This window comes from Lates calcarifer, linkage group LG4 (genome assembly GCF_001640805.2).
Source record: "Lates calcarifer isolate ASB-BC8 linkage group LG4, TLL_Latcal_v3, whole genome shotgun sequence".
NCBI lineage: Eukaryota > Metazoa > Chordata > Actinopteri > Centropomidae > Lates > Lates calcarifer.
Genome location: NC_066836.1, coordinates 12,418,761 through 12,436,254, shown reverse-complemented (window position 1 = coordinate 12,436,254; position 17,494 = coordinate 12,418,761). Strand labels below are relative to the sequence as shown.

The window sequence follows — 17,494 nt, the reverse complement described above, 5'->3', positions numbered from 1 at the left end:
TGATTATGATTTATGGCTATCATGATTGGCATTTCTAGATTCACTGTTGCATGCCAGCAGGAGAATATAATAATTTAGTGTATGTGAAATCTGACGCTGCAGAAACCCAGTGCGTAACTGGTAAAGTTGTAAACTTCACAGCATTGAGCACAACACACCCTGATATCCTATGGAACTGCACAATGTTGTAACACTAAATAGACAATGAAAAGGCTTTAATTTGTTTAGTTAACGTTAGTTTGTGAAAATATCAGGCTTTATAACTCAGCAATCTGGGTTTACAGCATCCACTAAAGGCACTGACAGAAACATGTAAACTCTTTTATGTGTCTGCGAATGTATACACACACTTTCCTACCACAGCTTTGACTGTTTCACTCATCTCAGTCTCTCCAACACACTCATTTGTAGCATCACAATTTATGTATAAAATCAGAACCACAGTCACATGTCACACATCGAGCTGCATTAGTGGTCATGGCAAAGTCAGACGGGTTGGCGACGTGAAACATTCATCATTGATAAACAAAAACAACTCTTGTTAACAGATTGATAGCACATCCTCAGCATGTGTGTTTGTGACAACATATTATTGATATTCTATAAAAGCCATGTGTTTTCAAAATGTTAGCTTTTCATGAAGTAACAAAAACAGCCATGTTAAAGCCTTTAAATACGAGAGAATCTAATAGTCTCAGGAGGAGATTTTTTTTTCAATCCACAAAAGGGGAAAAAAATCAAAGCATCTAACTTCCATTGCAAGAACTTAATAAATGTAAATATATATATACATACATATGGGCGTACTTGGCATACTTTGTTTTCTGTGACCAGTAAAATAAGAGGAGAACCAAGAGTCATGCCTTCCTCCTACATACTTGGATACAGACAGTGTTGTGGAAATATTTTTTTGAATGAGTGGTCAGTTGGTTTGCTACACAGCATTTCATGTTTTAATTCACTGAAGGAATGAGTAATGTTTATTGGCAAACAGGAGAGCAACTGATATTTGGAGCATATAGTATAAGAGAGTTACACTAGAATTACACTAAAAAAGAGACTGAAGCTTGTGCAATTTAAAGCTTTTTCACCAGCATCTGATGTCGGTTTTAAAGTAAAACTTTATAAGCTTCAAACTGCAAATATGCCCATTTATTTTTTTGGAGTAACTCTTCTCTTATTAGATAACAGCTCACTTTACAGCAGAACAATTAAGATCCTGTACATTGTTCTTAATGCTATTATCTACACGTCACTGAATGGAAGCTTTAAGTATACAGTGTTTGTTACACAAAGTAAAAAGGGTGTTGTGTTTCTCAGGGCAGTTTGCAGAGGCTTTTCAGTTGCCAGTGGCCCATGATGCCTGACCCCTCCCTTTCTTTGTCACCGCTGGCGCTATACACTGTTTTCTCCCATCTCCGTGGCAACCAGCGCTACATGCTATTGTGTTGATGTTTGTCCACAGCTAAGGTGTCGCCTGTGTGTTTAATGGACCTCCCAGTCCGCTTCAGTGTCCGCTTCAGAGTCCCCCAGCAAAGCTTGAACGGCTGGGCCCTGCCACTGTTTGTCCCAGGGTGTCAGTGAGTCGAGGCAGGGTGGGGATGAGATAGGGCTGATAATGGCTGCTTTGTTCCTTTGCTAGATGTGTTGAAGCTGTGCTCCTGTGGACCAGGAGACGCCTGGTCAAACAGAGACACACAAAGGCTCTGGAAACGGCTGGCCGTGGCCCATTCTCCACAGTCTGCCATGCTGCCAACATACACCACCTTCTGCGGCCGCGCTGAATTACTACCCTCACAACCTTTCAGACATATAAAGGCACTCTTTCACTCAGTGGGAACACTGACATTTGTCTTTTGTTGGATACAAAGGATTTTTTTAATTCTAAGTTTTTTTTGCGGTGATTACTCCGAGGTCATATACACCATTAGAATCAGTATGGGGGCGCTCTTTTGAAGGGCATTCAATTTATTCACTCGTAAAAGCCACACAGGCATTACTTGATTCAGTCGAGCTTAAGTCAAGATTGATGCTTTCCCACTGCCTTTGATGTGTAAGTGGTGCATTTTGCTTTTAAGATATTATTTTCACTTGATTGATTGACAAAGTAGGTGCAAAGCAGCCCTCATACCCTCTCCGGTGTTAGAGATCGGGGGAGAAATTACTCACAATTATTGCACTTTTAACATTTTGCAGGAAGGATACATGGCTACACAGAGAATAGTCATGTGTTGTAGTTCTGGGGGGAGATAATGGTGAATTTAACAATCAATAACACTGAAAACCTTTGGAATGCCAAGAAATAATCTCCAGAGCTAATGCGCCACATATTCTCATCTACCGGCTGGTGTTTTAACCTCTTTTGCATAGCCCCTCGAGGAAATGGGGGATATGATTAGGAATTCGTTAGCGGGCTTCTATTTTTATGCTGATGACACACTTTCTTCTCCCGGGCTCTCAATGTTGCTGGCTCTTGACTTTCTCACTGTCTTTTCTAAACTAGATCAGCTGTTTACCACCATGTAGGAACGTGACATGAAGTTCACTGACTAAAGCAGCTGCAAGCAGAAAGGACTGATATCAGTCAGAGAGAAAACTCCCCTGTCATCTGAAATCCAGTCACAGGCTTCTTTAAATCCCCTCTCCTTCAGCTCGAAAGGTGTGTGTGCATGTGTTCTTTTTTTTTTTTTTAAATAGCTGCTCCATTTACGTTTCACCAGTTGGACCTGCAGTTGTGCCACCTGCCTCAACTATTGACTGCGAGATACACACACACACACAAAGAAAGGATGCACAAAACCAATAAAGGGTGCCATACAATTTTGTTGAAATCCAGCGTTTTTGTTCATCCCATCATGTTTGGAGCAGATTACAGTGTGTCCACGCATCCTCTCTCCCCAGGGTGCCTTCTCTGTGGTTCAGGTATTGTGACCAAGCAGGCGGGCTGGTGGCCCTGGGCCCTGGGCGCTTTGGAGAAGAGAGGACAGTGGCTGCATTTGTTTCCCATTGAAAAGGATTACAGGTCCTGACGGCCATGATTAATCACCCGGAGGCAGACATCTGAATACGGCCAGGGAAAGGTTCAACTTTTTAATTCATCCCACACACAATCTATTCAAACCAGCTGTTGGCGCTCCTTTCCCTCATCTCCCCGCTCTTTCTTCTCAGTGACCATTGCCTTCTACTGTCTTTCTCTCCCCATTTATGGCTCACGTAATTATCTTGGGACGCACAGTTGTTGTAATTGTGGGGGTGCTTGGACGCTGCTCAGTGCTCTATTTTTATAGGAGATGGGTTTCTTTCTTCTTTGTCGGAGAATAGTTAATTGACTTTGTTAATGCATTTGGGGATCAGTGATTTCTCAACAACAAATGACCTTTATGGAGCTCAGCATCATGTATTGTTTATTGTGTGTCTGTGTGGGTGTGCACGCGTGCGCCTAAGCAAGTGTATGAGCCTGTGTGCATTGCATCAGTGCATGCATGCTGTGCGCGTGTGTGTGTGTGTATGTGTGTGCTGATCCATTGTGACCTTTTCTTGTGTCAGGTGTGTTTGTGCAGAGACGGAGAAGTATTCCCCCCTCAAAGCTTCTTTTTCCAAAACACTTCAAATTCATAAACATTTCCGTGCCGTCACTACGCTGACAGACAGCTGAATTCCTGTGTTTTGAATAAATTTCACATCTCACCATGTTCGTATCCACTCATATGAGCAGGCCTTCTCATTAAGACTCAGCAGGTTATATGATGGTATTGCTGGAATCCCTGGAGCAAAATGAACAGGGACAGCTACACTGCTTAATGCAAGGTAGCCTAGCAACAGATAGTGGGATGGCGGTGGAAACATACCCTCATATTTATGTTTACATGAGAGAATGATTTGTCTGTCAGGCTGATGGATCCTAATGTTCTCCTCTCCCCGGGGCTTTTCTTGTGCCGCACGCAGGCCTGACACTTACCCTGAAGGACAGGCACCACCTTCCCCAACACGCATGAATACTTAATACTGTTAGACTGCATTTATGCAAAGAATGGAAATGGCACTAGACGAGGAGATGGGGGCTAAAATGCATCAAAAGCATGACACAGTATGCATCACGAACATGAGGGGGGGTGAGCATAGAGAGTGACGGCAGACATAAGGAAAGACGGAGTAGCCTGTTTGTTTCTTTTCTGCAGCTTATTCCCTCATAGCAACATGCAAATAATCAGATTGTAGTTTAATAGAAAACCAGTAGTTTCATGTGCGCGCCCGCGACCGTTGACAACTGTGACGCTGTAAGCGCAAGTCACTTCCAGTAAGTACACTACATGAGCTATATGACTTGATAGAGTCTGTCTTTACTGTATGTCCAGCTCCTCCAGGGACAGACTACATCAACTCAATTAGCCTGGCACAGCCTGAGTATCAGCACCATAGATTAGATTTCACTCTGCCTTGTTTACCAGAGAGCGGCCCACAGAATAATAGCTATACAATTTGTGCTTTCAGAAAAATGATGATGGTATCATAGCGAGGAGCAGCAGATATAAGCTTCTCCTGTGTTGTGGTATAGGGTAACTGGCTTTGAGAGACATAAAAAAGCCTTTTGTCAGGAGATAGGCATATCCCTGTTCATCTGGGGAACTTGTTTCCATAGTTACATCAATGTTGTTGAAGTGAGAAGATCAGGTATTCCAGTGAGTGATCCTTTACATGAGCTTTGCTTCTCTCCTATTGATTTTCATCCCACGTTGAAAAAAAAACAACAAACCAAAAACAAAAAACAGCCGACTGCAAACTGTCTCAGAGATATTGAGGAAGTAATGAAAGGGCGAAATCTGTCAGAAATGTGCAGGACAAGAGAAGAAAAGAAGAGCCTCTCAAAAAGCATTGAGGAATTTTGAGACTTCATGTCCAGCTCCTCTGGGGTGGGGAGTGGTGGGGTCAGGTAACACTGTCAGAGCTACAAACCACAAAGCATGACAGGCTAAAAACTAATGGCTGTCTCTTTGCAGTCGATGATTGCTGTGTTGTTAGCCACATGCTTATGTGTTCATATGAAATCTCCTCAACAGCGTGATGCTTGCTGTAATGCTAATGGATCTGAAAAGAGAGTTAATCACTGCTACGCGGTTAGCCACATGCTTGCCTCTTGCAGCATGGTTGGTGTGTTCCAGGGGTTAGCAAAACACTGGCGTAACACATGATCGCTCTTTATGAGGCTGGGGCCTGCAAGAGAGAGAGGGGGCCCACAGACGATGCTAAAAAGACGGTAATGACAGCCATTCACCGCAATCCAATTATGCAAAAGGGAGTCTAAACAATTCCATCATCCCCTAAATTAGATTGTCCTAACGAGATAAAGGCACCAATTAATCCTGAATTAATTTCTACAGCTCATTTTCCCCAGAAAACACTCTAATATGCAAATGCCAATGAGAGACAGAGAGGCATCTTTCTGCAGGGGTTTACACCACCTCTGCTTGTTGGCTTCTCTCTCTGAGTGAACTTATGAACTTGGGCGCATATTGTGAGGATAAAATGACTGAAGATATATATAATAAATACACGTCAGAGCTCAGGAGTGGCACTGAAGAAGAATAGTGCAGGAGTAAAGGCAGCCAGATTTAATGTTTAGAGGTGAATGAATGGTGTTGTTTTATTGACATGAGACAGTGCAGTTCAGCAAACTCCTCACAGTGCTGCCACTGGTGTAATGGAACAAATAGGAGCCAAAACAAGGGCAATACATATAAACTGGCAGCCAGATTTAGTTGATTAGATGCTAAGATGCTCAAAAGATTCAAATGTTTCTGGTACGTCTGGATAATAGTGATGGTTTATGTGGTTTCTGTCATTAAAAATGTCTACATTGTCACTGTCCTGTTAAAACCATGTATCTCTAAAATGAAGAAAAACTACCCTGTTCTTAGCTTTGTGACAATAATGGATAGTTTATAAGTCTATTTATGGTCATTTTGTCACTTTGTGGTTATTTTGTGTCTCTTTGTAGTTATGTCTCTTCCAGGTTGTTTTTCTTTTTTGTTTGTGTGTTTTTTGTCTTTTTGCATCTCTAGCTGTGGCATCTCTTTCTTGTCATTTTTTGTCTCTGTAGTCATTTTTCTTGTCTTTGCAAACATTTCTTATAGTTTGCGTCTCTTTTTAGTTGTTGTTTGTAGTGTAGCAAATGTTAACAGTCACTTCACACTGATGCTCTTGACCCGGGGGCCCCCTGACCCCTCGGGCTGCAGGGCCTCTACACAGTAGGTCTCCTCGGTAATCCATCCATGGTGGCAATACATTTTTCATAATTCAGATTTTTAAATTATCTGTTTTGCTGAAGAAGTAGGATACTCTTCTGAACTCACAGAGGAAGACTAAATCTTTGAGTCTATCTGAGAAAAATCAAAATCTCCAAATTTTGAGACGTGTGGTTTTTCATCGGACTGTGATGATTTGATCACTGTTGAAATTACTCTAGATAACGGTCGACATCTGAACCAATGGTGAAATTCTAGAGGTTGCACACCAAAGCCCGTAAATATCTGCTTGCTTTGAAAACAAAGCAATTAAAAATTTGGTTCATCATAATCATCATTATCATTTTCACACTCCTAATTGTCTCGCTGCCAGCTGTCTCGAGTTGTTATAATTGAGTGATCTGACACATTTTCTCAGTAGAGCTTGAGATACAGCTTCCCACCTCTGGAGCAAATGTATGTTTACAGAAAATGCTGTTTAGTTTATGTAAAACTCTGACTTTCATTGTTATTATTTATGGTTCATGAATGAATGAGTTTGTTTTTTTTGAGCATAAATCTAAACCCTCCTACAAATCGAAATGAATGAAAATTTTGAAATGCCTCTTTACTCCATATTTTATCGCGGCGCATGTTTCTATGAACCTGGTTTGGGCCTTGAAGCACGGTATTTTATCGATCAGCAGTGAGCTACTACCACCTGTGCACCCCCCAGTGATGACAGAAACAACCAGGCTGTCAGTTGCCAGGCAATATTCACAACCACTGGCCCACATCAGCTAATTACCAGCAGAAATCACGTATTGACAGATGGGCCCATGCATATTGATCGGCCAGCACTGCCACGTTCTAAATCACCAAACGCTAATGAATCATTTCCCATTTGGGAGAGAGAAAGGAAAAAAGCATTAGTCTTCTGCTTGACATCATACCTGTACTGCACACAGCATATGACGGGGAGTACACACAAATCACAGCAAACTCTCCCAAGACTTCAGCCGCTCGTGTACACACCGCCGACACCCCCCGTCTTATCTCTCTGTCTGTCTCTCTCGCCATCTTTCTCACCCCCGGCCATCCTTCTCTCTGTGCCATGTGGCAGTTATTTTTCATCGCGGCGACCTGGCCGAGGCAGTAAATACCCTGCTCCTCAGACTGCGGACCCAGAGTGACCCTGCAACCTCCGTGTCTCTGATGCCTCTTCCAAGGTCTCTCATTCCAAGGCCCCTGTGATGCAGCGCTCTGGTTGCAGCGTAGACCCTGTAATTCACCAGCCTGCTAGATCGCCTGCCAGGAGCTATTGATTTTTGTTTCCCCAATCTCCAGGAGAGAGGGAAAGAAAAGATTAAAAACACTTTGTCAGTTTGGTAGGGAATAAGAATTCTGCGCAGGGGGATACCTAAGAGGGCACGGGGTCAGGGCTGAGGTACTGTACGTCTTTATGGCTTTAACTATTTCCACACCACGGACATCTCTGTCTGTGGCTCCCGGCCTTTCTTTGTCTTTCTTCCTTCCTGTGCAGAGAAAATTCAACAGTGGATGAGAAGCAGAGATTTTGCAGGTGTTGTCACTCAGGGATGATTTCTCCTGCTCCCCTGGTATATACACTGTGCAGTATGATGTGAGCGTGACTGTTTAAATTCACACTAAAATAATTACTCTAGAACTCCAGTGTTAAGGAAAGCTAAAATATCCCTTCCAACATTATGGCTTGTGATAACAAAGCTGAAACTAATTTTCATATTGGCTTGATCCCATCCAATATGTCCAGTTCTGTAGACGAGCACAGAGTAAGTGAGCGCTGCAGTGCAAGCCCACTGCAGATGAATATATAAATGAGTCATTCAGTATCACATTGTTACTCGTCCTTGGTGTAACGTCAGTTTGTGTTCTGTGTAGCTACCTGGTTTGCAAATCTAGCCAAGGATGACGGAGACACAATGATGGTTTCAGAATATATAATTTTGTAGTTACAATACAAAATAGGATTATAACTAAAGAAAAATTCAAAGCAAAACTTGGCTTACAAAGCTTAGACAGAGACTTTAGATAGGGGGAAAAAGATCCACTGTGTTTATTTTCTTTTTTCCTCAGACTTTGTCCCCCCCACCCCACCCCCCTTGTTCTCTCCTGTTTCTTCCTGTCTCTGTACATTTCTGAAGTATAATCATAATAAGCATAAGTGTCTCAGTCCAGTTGAAACATTTCCAACTTGCACAGATGTGCCTCAATTCGCACTTCCCATGGCAAATTTACATCCACTCACATTTTTCCATTGCATGATATGTACCTGTGCTATTTCTGTCATTAAACCTTTAGAGCGGTTGTGATTCAGTGAAACTCTTAGTTTATTTTTGAACATAGCATTAGCTAACACGGCCTCATTCACAGATAGCTAACATTATCATGTCTGCTAACTGAACCATCTCCATGACAGTTTATCATTCTCCACCCACTGATAAAGACAGTGAGATGTATTGAAAAGCTTTGCAAAAAGAGAGTAAGTGATGTGAGATGTTTTTGTCAGCTGGCTAGCTTAGCTATTATAACCAAGAGGGGGGAACTCATTGTAGTACTATTTCTAGCCTTTTGGTACAGTGCTGTGTATTCCTTGTTTATAAGTTAAAAACTGTTTATATTTTTTTGTACATGTATATTTTCAACAAACCCTTCTTTTTTGACACCTTTAATGGCAAGAGGAAGTAAATGTGCATTGTTTACATTATTAACTATACAATATGGCAACCTTTGGCTTATCTGCCCCCTGGACGTATCTCTCTCCACCCTATAATAATAACTCTGAAACCAAACCTAAGTGCTTATACTTGCAGCATACTTGGTCCCATGACCTGCAAGAAATGTATTCTTACATTTGGCTGAGGGCTAACTGAGATCTCCTTAGCCTGAAATAGGAAAAGATTCTGCACTTCAGAAATCAGATTACCATCTAAAATTAGATTATTACCTAAATATGTCAGATGGCTGCTCTATATGTAAATGCACTGACTTCGTGTGAGTTGAGTTTTTAAAATATTTTTGATTTTTGTTCCCTCTCACCAGATGAGCAAGATGATAAATTGAAAAGCCTTGTGCTCCAAGTTCCCTAGTTTCTCATTTTAGTCATTTGGGAAAACCTACTCACACACACACACATACACACGCACTGCCATGCAGTCAAATACAGTCATGCTAATGTGATGCCAATGCATTACCCCATCAGATTGTGTTACGCATGAGCGGCTCTTATCATTCCACCCTAACTTTCAACTAAATGTGGAGAATGTTTTCCTCCTGACATTAGGGTTTGGTAATGGTGCCTTTCAGGGCCACTCTATTTTCTGAAATGAAATATTCATTCATTGGCGAGGACAGTCTTAGAGGAAGTCTGTCTGAAATGTGAATTCATGGTTCCAGCAGACATTTCTTCAATATTTGATGGGTCATCAGAGCTCTGTGTCTCATACTGCACAGTTCTTCCAAATATTCATTCTCCCTGTGTTTTGCTTCTCTGTCTTCAACTGGTTAGATCTACTTACACCAAGCCAAATCAGGCTTAAAATATATGCACGAAAACACCTCCTAAGATAATTTGGGTACATATTTTGGTGAAATTTTAAACATAAATCACCCTTTTTTCAGTTTTTCCTTTTTCCTTTGTGACAGGGTTTTTTTCTTCTTTCTCAACAGGTTAACATCTCTTAAGTCCAATTCATTGTGCAAAACCATCAGCCACTGCACATGAAATCAGCTTGATTGCATGCCAGCAAGAAGATAAAAGGCTCGGAGGTGGGTACAGTAATCCAGAGAGAGCGGGTGGTCTGCTTGAAGGCATATCGTTTTATTCTCTCATGCATATTCACTTCTAAGCCTCTGAGTATGCAGATTAGTCTTGTCTGAACAGTGGACTCTCCAATCACATCCTACTTTTGCTTTTTTCTTTTTTCTTCCTCTAACTGCACCCTGCTGTGCGTGAGTGCGGGCACAATGAATGTAACGTGTGTGTGTGTGTGGGATTTTTTTTTTTTTTTTGCTTGTTTGCAAGTTTGGGGGCAGGCGGGTTTCAGTGTGCATGCATGAATAACTGTTTGAGTGTGTGTGTGTGTGAGAGAGAGTGTGTGTGTTTAGGTATGTGTGTAGGTATGTGTTTGCCAGACACATGGCTTTGTCTTGTCTTGGCACCGAGCTCAGCTCACCAGATGTTCTCCTTTTTTATCATCCTCCACTTGCACCGTGTTGTTTGAGGTTTAGGGAATCTGTGTCACTCACATTCAACTTGCTCTGTTGTTTTCTAATGTTTTGTGGGAAAACGACAAGCTCTCTTTTTTTTTTCATTTTTACATAAAAAAAACAGTGAAAGTAATAGTTCAGATCCTTCAGTAGCAGCAGTTTGTTGTCTTTTTTGTTTTTTTTTTAAGAAGAAGATTACGATATTGTAACAGTATGGGGTATTTTGTTTATTTATTCATTCATTCACTGTGAGTACTGTCACTGATATGAGATGTACTTTTGATTGTGTATTTGGACTCAACTAATACCCTACAGATTTGATTGGACTGCTTAAAAGAAGTTGTGGCTTTGGGAACAGTTACAAACTGTTGGCAGAGAGAAAGATGAGAGAGATATGAGTAAATTAGAGCACGACCACACTCTTTTGGAAATGTAAACAAATTGCTGACTGAGATTCCAACTCACAAGCTAATGATCAAGTGCGGTTTCATATGATGGGTGGAGTGAGCTAGTTGCCCCGAAAGACAGACAAACCCCTGAGTTCAAGGTCATCAAATAGATTTAAAAGAGAGGGAAAAAAAGAAGAAAAAAAAAAAACACTCAAAAATATCGTGCTTCCACAAATAAAGGAATCATTGTATGATGAAGTTACAGGGGCTATAATCAATATTTTCATAGTAACAGCGTATCAAATGACAGTGTGAAGACATGAAAATAAAAATGGTTGCTTGTACTGATTAACCTACAGTGAATTATCACCTGAATCGACACCCCCACCCCCCTCGGGTTTTACGGCGCTTTATAGACTTTCTTGCTTATTGTTTATCTCGTCCAGCAGCATCTTGATGTTTTGATTCAGTCTCACTGCACTCATTGTGTCGTTTTTGGCAGGCAGCTGTGTTGAGTGAAAAAGCTCTAAAAACCCACTGCACACATACCTGCTCATCACCAACCAGCAGACAGACACAGTCAGAGAGACTAGCTGGTGAACACGGTGAAGCATTTGGCGGCTAAAAAGCCAAGTGTTTCGAGAGGTGGAGGAGACCAAAAACAGAGCTAAAAAAATGACAAATATTGTTCTTATATTTGCCAAGTCACCAGACATCTATCTCCAAATGAATGATGATTTTGATCTGTAACTGCTGAATGTGAAAATTTCCCAACATCAACTTAAAAGATTTAAGTTTTAATCTTGAATCCTCAGACAGATGTCCATATGGAGTTTAAATACACTTACTGTAAGATATATACTGTACAGAAGCATCTGCCATGTGAATGTAATGTAAAGTGTCAGAATAACAAATCTAAAAAAAAACTAATCACGTCATGGTTCCCTTGAGTTGACCCCGTCTTGAGTGCTCATTGCTTGCGAGGTGAAAGGTGCTGATGATTTTAGGGAACCGCGGCTGGAAACACACAAAAAGTCCACTGGGATTAATTTATTAAGGAAAGGCGGGACCTGGAGTAGTATTCCTACAAGGGTCCCAGAATGTCCTGCCCTTCTTTCCTCAAGAGGTCAGAGTGAAGGTTTGCATATGGAACAATTTCCCTAACAGTGGGAGGGATGTAGCATTTTGCTCGAGGACACTTCAGCAGAGGAGACGTGCGAGGAGAGAGAGAAGGATTTGGAAATTAATTGCCTTTAATTGCATGTTTACGTTCACCTGCTGTTCCAGGTGCATCATTAGAAAGCAGGACTGAAAAGTCGGAATTGAAAACCACTGCAGTCACGCCCATGTTGAATTAAATCAAGCTGTCACCTGGTCAGTGCCACCACCCACCACAACACACACACACATCAGCAGACACACTCCCGTCAACAAACACAGAGAGCTGTCAAATAAAGCACCACTTGTAATTATGGGAGGGGGTGAAATTCAGATTTATTTATTCCAAAATGAAGCCTGCCGATCGACGGAGGGACAGCTCTCCTCCATCTGTCATCGTTGAAGCCACACGCGTCTGACACAGGGATTCATTCATCTTGTCGTCTTTGACAGTTGGATTTTCCCGGCGCACTCCCACCAGGAGTCGCACGGGATTTTTTGGAGGCAGACTAAAAAAGAAAACACTCTGTGACAAGGAGTAGGCTCTTTATGAATGCAAATGAGTCTGGGAAAATTCACAGAGCAGCTAGCGGGCTCCGAGGCTCCGGCATCCGTCACCCGTCACATCTCCCCCTACCAGGCTCAGCCCACGCTTTTGCCAAGAGGTCTGAGGGCTTACAGGGGCCCTACAGCAAGAACAGACACACTCACAGAAAAGGGCATGGAAATCCTGTGGCTGACATGCACTGCGAGTGCCACCAGTGACTATTATTTTCATGAAAATGATAAGCTTACTGTTTTTACATGCCATTCGCAGAATGGCTGGTGGGTTTGAGGTTTTATTATAAAACATTCATCTCCCCATCCCTCCCTCTGTGTGGAATATGTGTGTATGTGTGTGTGAGGATGCGTCACTTGTATCACTTGACATTTGGCTCCCCTTTTATCCTGTTCCAAGGATAGTAAGTCAAATGCTATGTGACAGGTCAACCCCTTCATATCAGTCATCCTTCACCCTGACCCAGCCTCAGCTGCACAAAGACCCATCCAACTCCTCCACACTAAAAATGATCATTAGCTACAAGATACAGCTGAATCCTGCTGGGTTAAAGGCAGGGATCTGTTTACTTCAGCTAACAAGGAAACGCTGCATAAAATCTCCATCCTAAGCAGCCTATTCTCGAGCCCTGAAATCTTATTTCCTTAAACAAAGGCATGAAAAGAGGAGCAACATTAGTTCTTCCTCTTCTCAAGAAAAAATATTTTATTTAAACAAGATTTCTAGGATCAAGTTTCAGAGCAGAGAAAGCAACAAGCCTTGTCCTCAGTTATTAAAATTGTGATTTCTAGAAAATTCTTGAAACAAGAGAAGCTGTGCTGGTAACAAGTGGTTAGTGTGAAAACTGTCATCACGCTCACTGCCAGGACCAAATTAAAGGGGCACTACAACAATTTTGCTCATAAGGATCCATCTTCTCATCGTGAGGAGAGCCATTCGACCTGTGAAAACAGTTGTTGTCTGTGTATCTGATAGGAGCTTTCTAATGCTGTATTCACATTGACAACAGAAAAAAACATCTTTTCTCCTACATTATTGTTCACACAGTGAGCTGTGAGCTGTGACAGTCCTGCGTCCATGTCAGTGGTGCTGGATCCAAGCAGTGATAAGTTGATAGTTCAGATGTTGTTGAACTTTGACCTGAGCTGTGTATAAAAATGGTTTATGATCTAAGAAATGTTAATATTGTAGCCAGTAGTTTTTTGAAAAGGTCATTTTTGCCTGGTAATCCAGTGTTTTTGCAGCTTGACACGTTGTGTGAAGTTAGAGTCAGAATATCTGCTGCACTTATTTTGACAATTCTTTAAAAAATATCTCTCCCCCAACATTATGGAAGTGCAGTACTGAGCCACTGGAGCAGCCATTTAATGAGATGAGTTATGTGCAGTATCTCTTTAAAGACTGGGCTGCTGAGCAGGTTTTGTTTTCCACCTCAAGTTTATTTGAAATCCCTCTTTTGCCTAAAAGCTAATCTGAGGTGCAAAGAAACTGAAACTTGTGGGTATTTAATTTAGCAGGAGTTCAAAGGAGGATGGTCAACCGAGGCAGAGAGAGGGCTTGGAAATGCTGACTCGGCTCCTGTCGCTTAATCTATTTGAGGCGTGATTAAAGTTTAATTCGTGCCCATCTCCTAATGCTAGCCGGTGTGTGTGTTCCTCAGCAGCCGGTCGGTGAGTAGTTTCAAGCTGAGCCCAGGTCTTTTCTCTCTGTCTGGGCCTCACTTTATTCATGCCTGAGGGACGCCAGGAGCTGCAAACAACTGAATTTTTCATCAAGGTTACTTCCTGGAGAGATGTGCCATGCAGTTGCTGCTCTCTCCCTCGGTGTGTTCCTAGCTCATACATAACTTACCCTGCTCTGACCTGCTGCTCTCTCTGGAGGAGGAGTTGTTTGACCCTGGTCCAGATAGGAGAATGTGTGCTGTGGAGTCAGCATGAGTTTGTTATGGAGCTTGAAATATTGAGGTTTGCTCTACATGGTTTTGGTTGAGAGACATCTGGTAACACTTCATTTTAAACCTTCCTATTTAGCATTTATGAGCAGTTTATTGACACTTAATAAATTATTTATAACACACTAGGATGTAGGTATGCACAGCTAACACTTATACCTATTATAAGCAGTTAAAGAAGCACCAATAAACAGTTAATAACAACATAGTTATAATGATAAAAAAAATGATATATCCTCATGAGTTTTAACACATTTATTAACACGTTTACAGCCACATGTAAATGATTTGCACCTGTGTATAAACAATTAATAATGTACATGCTTTGTATCACTGTAAGGATTTGTTTATATGTGTAATGTGCACAGCTACATACATATCACTACATATCAAAGCATCATTTACATATCTGTTATGTTATATGAGTTATAACAGTTGACAAATATCTTAATAAACACTTAAAAATAGATAAAACAAAACAATCTAACTTAAAATGTCATTATGTTTGCTTACAACTACATTAACATGTCTTATGAACCATTTATCAAATGTTTAAATACTGCTCATAAATGTTAAATGTACAGACTATCTTTATTTTTCACACACGCCATCCAAACACCTTACATGTGACCTTTCTTTGCTTTATTTTAGGTGAAGAATTAAGACAAAACCAGTCACAAACGCATTACAATCTTTGGTACATTCTGTCCCTTTCCATATTTATCAGAGCATCCTCACTGGATGATGGTAAACACAACACAACTCAACAAACTCAACTAGTTCACATTTCTGTTGGGAATACCGACATGTTTGGCATTAACATTTTTTAGTCTCTGAAAAACAACTCTGCAACTTCTGGAGAAAAACATCTACTATTTATTTATAAGAATATTTTTACATCAAAATTCATTTGCAATTATAATCAAATCCTACTTATTCTTTTTTTGTGGGATTATTAATGCTGCACCAACACATTTGGTTTAAATAGAGGGAAAATGCGATGTCAGATTATTTTTTATTTTACTCCCTCTTTCATTAAGGCTGCAAATGCTGCTTTTTTTCTGAAATAACAGCAATCAGAGCCACAAACAAGGTCTTATTTATTCTAATCAGAGTTTACTTTCCCCAAAACATCCAAGCAATAAGGTCATTTCTGTCTGTTGGTTTACAGTGGAATAAATTTAAATTTAGAGCAAAAAGAATGAGCTCTTTAGATCATATTTCACACTAATCAATGCAGCCTTGATTTTCAAATCAGGCTAAGAAGACTGATGTGTGGGAGGTATAGATCAGGGTCTGAACCTCACCACCAGAGTGTGGTTTTATTTTCACTGTATGGAGACTGTATGGAACGATTATTAGAACAACTTTCACATCTACTGTCTACTGTCACATCTACTGATGACTCAAGCATGTTAACAAGTGAACCACTACCGTCTTTGTCAGGTCTACGACACAAAGATAATCCCCTGTCATTATGACCCTGTTAAATGGGGAATAAAATAAGGCGATGGCTGTTGGACTGCAGACTTCCATTTCAGAGCTGTGCTGTGCAGTCTTGCAGCTCCTGAGTGTCAGACATTATCACCGCCACTACCCTCAACCTCACCCTGCCCCTTGTGACAATTACTGCCCTACCTCCCTATTCAGCACGTAATGAGAAAACTGACTGATCGATTTCTGTCCGGCCAGTAAAAGAAGGGAAGGAAGCATTTGGATATAGCTCAGACCAGACTCAGAGGCACAGGACTGCAGCATATCAATAATGTTATTTAGATTTTTTTTAAGTGTTAATGAGAGGTGATTTTGTAATTATAGCAATTAGAGCGTTAACTAACAATGATTTTCATGATCGATAATCTGATGATTATTTTTTCGGTTAATTGATTAATAATTTGGCCCATAGATTGTCAGAAAATAATGCATATCACAGTTTTTGAACACCCAAGTAACACATTTAGATTGGTTGGTTTGACTGACTGATAGTCAAAAAGAAAAGATGTTCATGTTAATACCACTAAAGACTGAGAAAACCTGCAAATATTAGCATTTTTGGCTTAAAAGAATGTTTCAGTGATTGAAAGATTTCTCCCATAACGTTGTCAAACTATTGATGGACAGTTATCTGAAAAGGATCAAAGTTGACGTAGTAGATGTTTTTGTCCATTCCCCACACTTTTCTTTCTTGTCAAAACCTAATGCTCACATTACCCACAATACAACTTGACCTCTGACAGAGGTGTGTTATGCTAGTAGCAGCTGACGTAGCGTCGAACTGCTAGAATCAAGCACAGATGAGGACTGGGCTACAGAGGTCTGGTAACCTCACTCCTCGCGAAATCCACATGCTCATTTCTTTTTCATTTTGAAACGTGTAGTCTTAAGACCCAACCAATGCTGACTCAAGTGACATCACTGACTCAAGTGACATCACTGACTCAAGTGACATCACTTGAGTCAATCCATCTGCTTTCATGCAGCTCCCCACTGGAAACACAAAAGGCTTTATACAACTTTTTCACATATACAATAGTCCTCCCCAAGACCTGTAAAATAACTTGATTTCATGGGATTGTGTATAAATAGCACGCAACTTTCAGGACGTTTCACATCATTTTTGCGCATTTTAGGTTTTTCACAAGTCATTGAATGCATGTGTCATTTATCACTGTTTTGGTTAGGGGGAAGGTGAGGGCTTAGTAAGTACAAAAACGAGGAAGCTTGAAAGGACACGCAAAATGACTTAAATAAATCGACATGTTATTCATATGCTAGTTGGTAATATCAGGATGTGTAAACAGACTTTGATGTGTAAAATTGGTGGAATTCCCCTTTCTACAATCAAGTAATCCTGACTACTTGCTGTAACTCTGTTAGCAAATTTCAAATATTGCATGTTTGATGCCAAGAGGGTCAGGATGTTTGAATACAAGGCTGAGGAGTCAGCACATTTATGACAACTGCTGTG

The 17,494-nt window shown here is 40.9% G+C and overlaps 1 protein-coding gene across 4 annotated transcripts in view; it reads left to right on the top strand.

The window, feature by feature from the left end:
- Positions 1-17,494, top strand: part of pbx1a (pre-B-cell leukemia homeobox 1a) — a 77,348-nt gene that overhangs the window by 11,288 nt on the left and 48,566 nt on the right. For all 4 annotated transcript variants that reach the window (XR_001960934.2, XM_018676611.2, XM_018676610.2 and 1 more), the window contains exon 3: positions 9,930-10,028. The gene's annotated coding sequence lies outside the window, so the exon portion shown is untranslated. The remainder of the gene's footprint in view (positions 1-9,929; positions 10,029-17,494) is intronic.